Here is an 8,059-nt window from a genome sequence, read left to right as displayed (position 1 = left end):
CTTTGCAATCAATTTAGCTCCCAAGTCGTGAATAACGGTGCCAAATTTTTTGATTTCTTGTCCCAGTTCAGCTCTTCCTTCTATTAAGTCTCTAATCCCATTTGTAATTTCCTCACGTTGAGCCTCTTATATTTCCAATCTTTCAGCTTGTTCTACCAGCCAGGTTTGACTCAAAATCTCCTCCTTTTCAAAATCTTCTTCTTGCTGGTACGCGCTCTCTTCATTTAATTTTTCCGTTTGGCCTTCATTCTTGTGATTGTTGCCCTCATCCTTTTCATATCTTTTTTGAGTTCATCCTGTTGCTCTGCTATTGCCTCAAAATATCTCTAATATATGCATCAGGTTCCATGTCCTGCACTTCATAGACCCTATCAAACTCACAAACACTGTTAGAAAGATTAGAATAAGGGTACAGAGAAGGATGAAAAGAATTAGGACAACCATCCCAATGGCCATCTTGACCACCACATATATTACAAATATTCCACTTGAAGTATTGAGATTGTGTGCACAACTCGCTCCTGGGAACATTCTGACAATTTTTCCACCAGTGTGGTCCTCCACAATATGGACAAGGATCATCAAAATAACAATAACCATCATTTGAGTAATTTTCATTCCAAGATGCCATGTTAAAATAAAATAAATAAGAAATACTAACTAAACTAAAACAATGAAAAGATAAAAAAAATATATCTAAAGTAGACTAGTTAATTTCTAAGTCCCCGGCAACAGCGCCAAAAACTTGTTGCTCCCAAACGCACACGCAAGTATACGTGATCGAAAAGTAATATAGGATTGTAAGTCCAGATATCGTACCCACAAGGGCTTGTGCTTAACTATCTACAAAATGAAACCCAAATAATCAATCTATTCAAAAGAATATCTAACTATGAATATTTAACTAAAAGTAATCCAGAGTAACAAACTAAGAGATTAAAGAAAAATAAGTGGGCAATATTAGAGACGAATTTAATTGGGAGAAATATTCTAGAGCTATGGGTTAGCTAACAATCCCGTTGAGTTTTCTACTTAAATCGTCTAATTAATTTATCTGGTTTATTGGTTGACTGGGTTAATATTGCTCGTAGCCTTCTCCCGAAGTACAACTCGCATATTCAAGCTAACCTAACGCCTATATTCCTATGGAATTAGTATTAACAAGAACGCATTTATAATTCTCATATAATAACCAAGCAAGGCGATTAGGTATATTCCTATCCTAGCCGCAAATCCGCCCCCCTTAAAGTTAAGATCTTGCTCTACTCAATCTTATGTGCAATCTAGAATTCTCTCTCCCGAGTTCAATCCTAGATTCATAGATAGTATTCAATTGGTGATCAAGCAATCAAATAATTAAGCGCCAGATTGAATAAATAAACCAATATGATAAAATAATAAGAATAATTCAAGCTTCAAACTACAACATTCATGTAGCACCCAAAACTCTAGAACTAATAACCTATGAAATTAAAGGAGGAGAGAAGAAAAACTAGTTAGAAGCCTCCTCCAAGCGTGGTGTGTGTTCCTCCACGTGAATTCTCCTTCAAAGTATGTTAGATCTCCTCCACATTAGGTTTAGGACTCCTTATATATGAGTTGGAACCGTGTAGGACCGAGATAACCTTGTTCCGGATGAAATAGGAAACCCCCCGCACACGCAGCATCCAGGGCAGCGCCAAGCGCTGGCCCTGGCGCTAGAAGCAGTGCGTTTTATCCCTCAATTCCTTTGATGCGTTAGAAGAAGCCCTTCATCAATTGTTATTTCCTTTTCTTTTTTGTCTTTAACTTGGGGGGGACAAAAACCAAAAGGTGTCCCCCCTTTTTTTATTCATTTAATATTCTTTCTTTTTCTTCCGTATTTTATTTAATTTTGCTCCAAATCTCTCCATCATCATACCGTTTTATTCCTACACAATTAAAATATAATATTAAGCATAATGTAATATAATTAACACTCAAAAGACGATTAAAAAGTACTAGAACGTGAGGTAACAATGGGAAAATATATGTATTTTTTACCGAACATCAACACCCCACACTTACACTCTTGCTCGTCCTCGAGTAAGCACTAAAATCACTCTCAATAAATCAAGCCTAGAAACACCACCACTTCGGTTGATACTAACAATGAGGCCATATAGCAAATCAAACCATCAGATATACACTTCCTTATCACCGTGCAAGATATACAAGTCACAAACAAACAACAAACTCTAACCTCCTAACCTCAGAAAGAGACTCACCTCGCTCCAAAGCGTACTTCCAATATCAAGAACGTGCTCAAACCCTCAATTTGGAGCCGAACAATCTAAAACAAATTAAACGAGGTAGGAACTTGTCAATACAAGCTCACAAGTTCGCATTCTAACTATTAATGTAACTTCCCAACCCTAAACACAAGTTTCCTAAAATCCGTCCCTGGGCCCACGTGCCCGGATTCCAGAAATTTATTAAGAAAGTTGTTCTCTATAACCTAAGGATCAAGAATATATGATTTCTACTTTATTCCATAACAAATTTCGTGGTTAACTTGTTTTTATCAAAACCCTAGTTTTACTCTAATCCCATAATTTTTCACTATTCTTTGTGTGTTAATCTACCCAAAACCCAAGTATTAAACTCAAAATAAGTAGGAATAACTTACCTCAAGATGCTAGGTGAAAATCTTCTCTCAAGAGCCCAAAAATCGCCCAACTTATGAGAGGAAATGAGCCAAAAATGGCTAACACCCGTAATAAATGAAGGTCACTGCTTCAGTTATTTCCGCAAGTGAGGTCCTGGGCCGCACCTGCACCCACCGCATCTGCGAAAAAGTGTCCGCTTCTGTGGAAATTCAGCTGGGCCGCTTCTGAAGGGAGAAAACCTCTTCTCCGGCTGCGCATCTGCGGAAGATTAGGCGCTTCTGCGGCTTTGGGCTTGGCCTGCCTTGGCCGCTTCTGCAAGAGCACGACCGCTTCTACGGTCTCGCACCTGCGGCTGACCAACCGCAGGTGCGGTTATGACAGAAGACTGGAGCTTTAGCTCCTTTCCGAATTTCCAATTTCACTCGAGCCTCGTTCGATTGACGCTCGGGGCCCCCGGGCCCCGCCCGAACATACTGACAAGTTTGAAATCATAAAACGGACTCGCTCGAACCTTCGGAATGCCCGAAGCAACGCAAAATCTAAGAATCACCCCCTAAGCCAATTGAATGAAAATTATGAACTTCAAGTTCTTCAATTTACTTCCAATGCGACGAAACACACTTACACTACTCGGATTGACGCCAAATTTTGCGTGCAAGTCTTAAATGGCAAAATGGAACTATTCTCGATCTCGGAACTACGTTCGGACCTCGATAACATAAAAACCCGCTCCAAACCAAATATTTAAGAACTTCAAAATCCTTAAGGAATCAACTTTCACTATTAGGCACCAAAACGCTCCCGAGTCAATCAAAACCCGATCCGGACATACGCCCAAGTCCGAAATCATCATACGAACCTGTTGGAATCTTCAAATCCAAATTCCGAGGTCATCCAAAACCTGATCCGGACATACGCCCAAGTCCGAAATAATCATACGAACCTGTTTGATCTTCAAATCCGGATTCCGAGGTCGTTTACTCAAAACGTTGACCGAAGTCAAACTTAGCCTTTTAAGCCAACCTTGAGGAACCAAGTGTTCCGATTTCAACCCAAACTCTTCCAAATCCCGAACCAACCATTCCCGCAAGTCATAAATCAGTAAAAGCAAGTACGGGAAGTCTTATCTAGGGGAACGGGGTTCTAAAAAGCAAAACGACCAGTCGGGTCGTTACATTCTCCACCTCTTAAACAAACGTTTGTCCTCGAACGGGTTTAGATTCATACCTGAAATGCCGAGTAAGTGTGGATATCTGCCCCGCATGTCCTCCTCGGACTCCCAGGTCGCCTCCTCGAATGGTTGGCCCCTCCACTGGACTTTTACTGTAGAAATCCTCTTGGATCTCAACTGGCGCTCCTGTCTATCAACAGGGGCAACTGGCTCCTCCTCGTAGCCCAATCTCTCGTCTAGCTGAATAGTGCTGAAGTCTAGCACATGGGACAGGTCAGCGTGATACCTCCGAAGCATAGACACGTGAAAAACTGGATGAACTCCCGATAAGCTGGGAGGTAAAACAAGCTCGTAAGCAACCTCTCCAACTCGCCTCTGTTATACCCCATTTTAACATAGGTCAAATAGAGTACAACGTATTGGTAATTATTGAATTAATTATTAACGAAAGAGTCGCCACCTAACTATATTAAAGGGCGAGTTAGGGCACCTAAAATTATCTATTATTAACTCGGTAAGGTCTACTAAACATTAGAGATTCTAAGGTAAGAGTTCAATTAATCTTAAAGAGAAGGTGTGAGGCACTTTTTAAGATCCATGTTTAAAATGGTTTACCGATCGAACCAAAGTCAATTAAGGCCGAGTGTATAGCTATGAAATAATTGATTAAATTAATACAAAAGTAACGTGATTCAGAGAAAAAGTTATCATGAAATGGACCGATTCATTTATCAAACAATTGAACCTTAACGTATTAGGATAATGAAGAGCAAAAACCATTTTTTTTATAGTTAAACTAAGCTTAATAAAAAAACAAAGTGTCAGACTCTATTAGTTTAGAACAATGTTTAAAAGATTTGAGTCTCTTCGTGATCGACTACCGAATTATTTGAAATGGCCTATTTTGACAACATTATCAAATTCTCCCCAACCAACTATTTCAAACCAAATTATTGTTCTAAGCCATCAAGCTAAGCTATAGTAGCAAATAGGTAGAAAAAAAAGTGAAGAAATAATCAGATTGTTGATTTAAAGTTTTCTTACTTTGCTATATTCCTATATATATATATATATATATATATATACTTATTATAAAGTATCACATATCAAATAAGGTCCCAACACAACCATATATCTAGAGGAAAAATCAGGAAATACAGAGAAAAAGGGGAACGAGCAATATGGAAATTCAAAAGAGCGATTGATTGGCTCTTCTGCCAGCATCCCAAAGGGATAATTTTCTTGCGGCTAACTCAGGCAGTAATGAGAGTGTGAGATGGATGTTGACTCCATGGTTGGTGCGGCGTCGTCGAGTCTCAAAAGGGACTCTTCGGCTCCGGTGTTCATGCGAAACAAAGAAAATAAAGTAAAGGGATAGGTTAGAAACACTCATACTTAGTAGTCTAGTATGAAGGAAATTCTCATAGGATAAAATCAAATAAGCTGTTTAATGAAAGACAAAGGTACTCGCACTTCTTAGATGGCTGTCCAACGGGACGGGCCGGCCCGTCCCGTCCCACGTCCCGTCCCGGTCCCGTCCCGTCCCGTCCCGTCCCGCTTCAAGTTAAATGGGATGGGCCAATGTTAAACGGGACACGGGATGGGACGGGACGGCCATTTCGTCCCGTTTGTCCCGTCCCGTTTCGTCCTGTTTCGTCCCGTCCCGTCCCGTCCCGTCCCGCGTCCCGTCCCGCGTCCCGCCAGTTTTTTTTTTTTTTCCAAAAACTATCCGTTGGGCAACGGCTTAAATGGCAAAAATAGCCGTTGCCAACGGTCCAAACAGCCCCTACACCCCCCAAAACACCCCCTACCCCCCTCCCCCCCAAACTTTTAATATAACCCTAAGTTTATTAAATTACACTTTGGCCCTATTTTCTACTATAAATACCCCCCATTCTTCTTCATTTTTTCCCACAAAAAATCAATCTTCTCTCTCAAATCTCTTACATTCTAATATTCTATCTATATTCTATATTATTCTCTCAATTTTGTTACTATCAAGTATCAAGTATCAACTATCAAGTATCAAGTGATATCTTTCAAGTTTCAACTTTCAAGTATTTGGGCAAATTTTTTGGAGCAACTTTCAAGCTTCAAATTAATTCGTCAAGTATTTGGAGCAATATTTCGGGCAATTTCTTCAAGTTTCAATATTTAATCACGGTGCACTCGTTCCATCTCCTAATTTTAATATATAATTTTTGCGTATCATTTTAGTGCTTAATTTTTGTGTTTACTTTACGTGTTATATTTTCGTATTTCATTTGTGTGTTTAATATTTGTGTTAGCTTTTTCAATTTAGTTTCGTATTTAAATTATGGCACCTAAAAATGTATTTGGTATTTTTAAAAAAAGTAGTAAAGGTGAAAGTAGTAGTAATCCTAATCCTAACCCTTCTCCTAAACCCCCTAGAGTTAGAAAGCATATTGATGAAATGACTCATGTTGATGAAACTTCATTTTCTCAAACCCCCACATTTTATGATGTTCATGTCGGAGAACAATTAGATCATGAAACTTTACAAAGACAATTTGGCAATGATATTTTTTTTGAGGATGAAGAAATTGAGGATGAAGAAATGAGGAAGAAGAATTAGATGAAACACCCACTAGTCCCGCAACACAAGCTCCAACTCAGAGTCAATCTCAGTCTGGAGCTTTACCCCCTGTACCCCCTGTAAGGGATAAGCCTAAGGTTGAACGTCCCAAAACATCACTTGTATGGAAATTTTTTAAACATGATAAAGTCAATCATCGTGCTATCTGTGAAAAATGTAAGCAACAATTTGCACACTCAGTAAGTGGTGGGACGGGGGGTTTAACTAGACACTTAAGAAGTGCTCACAAAGATTTATGGATACAAGCTAACATAGAAGCCGGAAAAATTATAGATCCTACCATCAGTTCTGGCACTCCTAGTGGATCTGGTTGTAATCAAATTCAACAACAACTTGACCCTGCTTCTGGTCATGTTTTACGCAAATATAACAAAGATAGAGATCGTGAGAACTTAGCAAAAATGGTGGCTGTATGTGGCTTACCTTTTACTTTTCCTTCTCACCCTGCTTTTGTGCATTATATACAAGAAACTTATAACCCTGCTTTTCAAGGTTTTCCTAAGACCACGGTTAGAAATGATGTTTTTAAATTTCAAACTGAATATCTTCAGTATATTCGTTGTGTATTTTTTCACTTGGATTGTAAAGTGTCTATCACATCTGATATAGGTCGTAGTCCTAATGGTTGTGATTATTTAACTGTTACATGTCATTGGGTTGATCATCACTGGAACTTGCAAAAACGTATTATTGGTTATAAATTTGTTGATTCAAAACACACTGGAGCATATATTGCAACTACTGTTCTACAAATACTTGATTTTTATGGACTCGTTAATAAAGTTCTAACTATCACCTTAGATAATGCTTCTGCTAACACAACCGCGGCAAATAGCTTAAAATCTAGACTTTGTCCAATTAATCCAACAATTTTTCATGTTAGATGTGCATGCCATATTTTTAACTTGGTTGTAAAAGATGGTCTTAATTTATTTTCTGATGCTTGTATTAAAATACAACATGCTTGTGGCTATATTTTTCGTGCTCATAAACAAAGTAGAATTCGTGAATTTGCTCAACAATGTGCTAGTGCTGCCTTCCATTTAGAAAAGTTCCAAAAGATGTTTGTACTAGGTGGAATTCTACTTATGAAATGCTTACAGTTGCTTATGATTATCGGGTGCCCATTCAAAAGGTATTTAATATGCATAATGCTTACCCTGTTGATCAAATTGTTGATTCTGATTGGGATGAGATCAGAGAGCTTACTAAATTTTTAGAAAAATTTTATTATGCTACAAAATAATTTTCTGGTATATATTATCCTACTATTACACAAATATTATGGTATATTTGTGGAATTTCTGTTGTATTTGGTAAGTATAAAAAAAATCCAACTTATGCACCAGGTGCTCTTCAAAAGAATTATATTTGTATTTGAGATTTGAAAGTTCTATTAATAAAATAAAAGGCTCTAAGCGATGAATTATTTTTATGAATTGTCTTAGTTACTTAATAGTTAATACTTTGAAATTATATTAAATAAATTATAACTCTATTATAAATTTATATTTACTAGATTATTTCATTACAAGTCTTTTGTTTTAATATTTTACAATTCTTTACTTAGTTTTCTAATTTTCTTTTTAACATACTAACATAGTAACATTTAAGTTTATTAAATTAAGTCAAAAATCTAGCCGT

This window comes from Nicotiana attenuata, unplaced genomic scaffold (genome assembly GCF_001879085.1).
Source record: "Nicotiana attenuata strain UT unplaced genomic scaffold, NIATTr2, whole genome shotgun sequence".
NCBI classification, from domain to species: domain Eukaryota; kingdom Viridiplantae; phylum Streptophyta; class Magnoliopsida; order Solanales; family Solanaceae; genus Nicotiana; species Nicotiana attenuata.
This window is presented reverse-complemented; position numbering follows the sequence as displayed.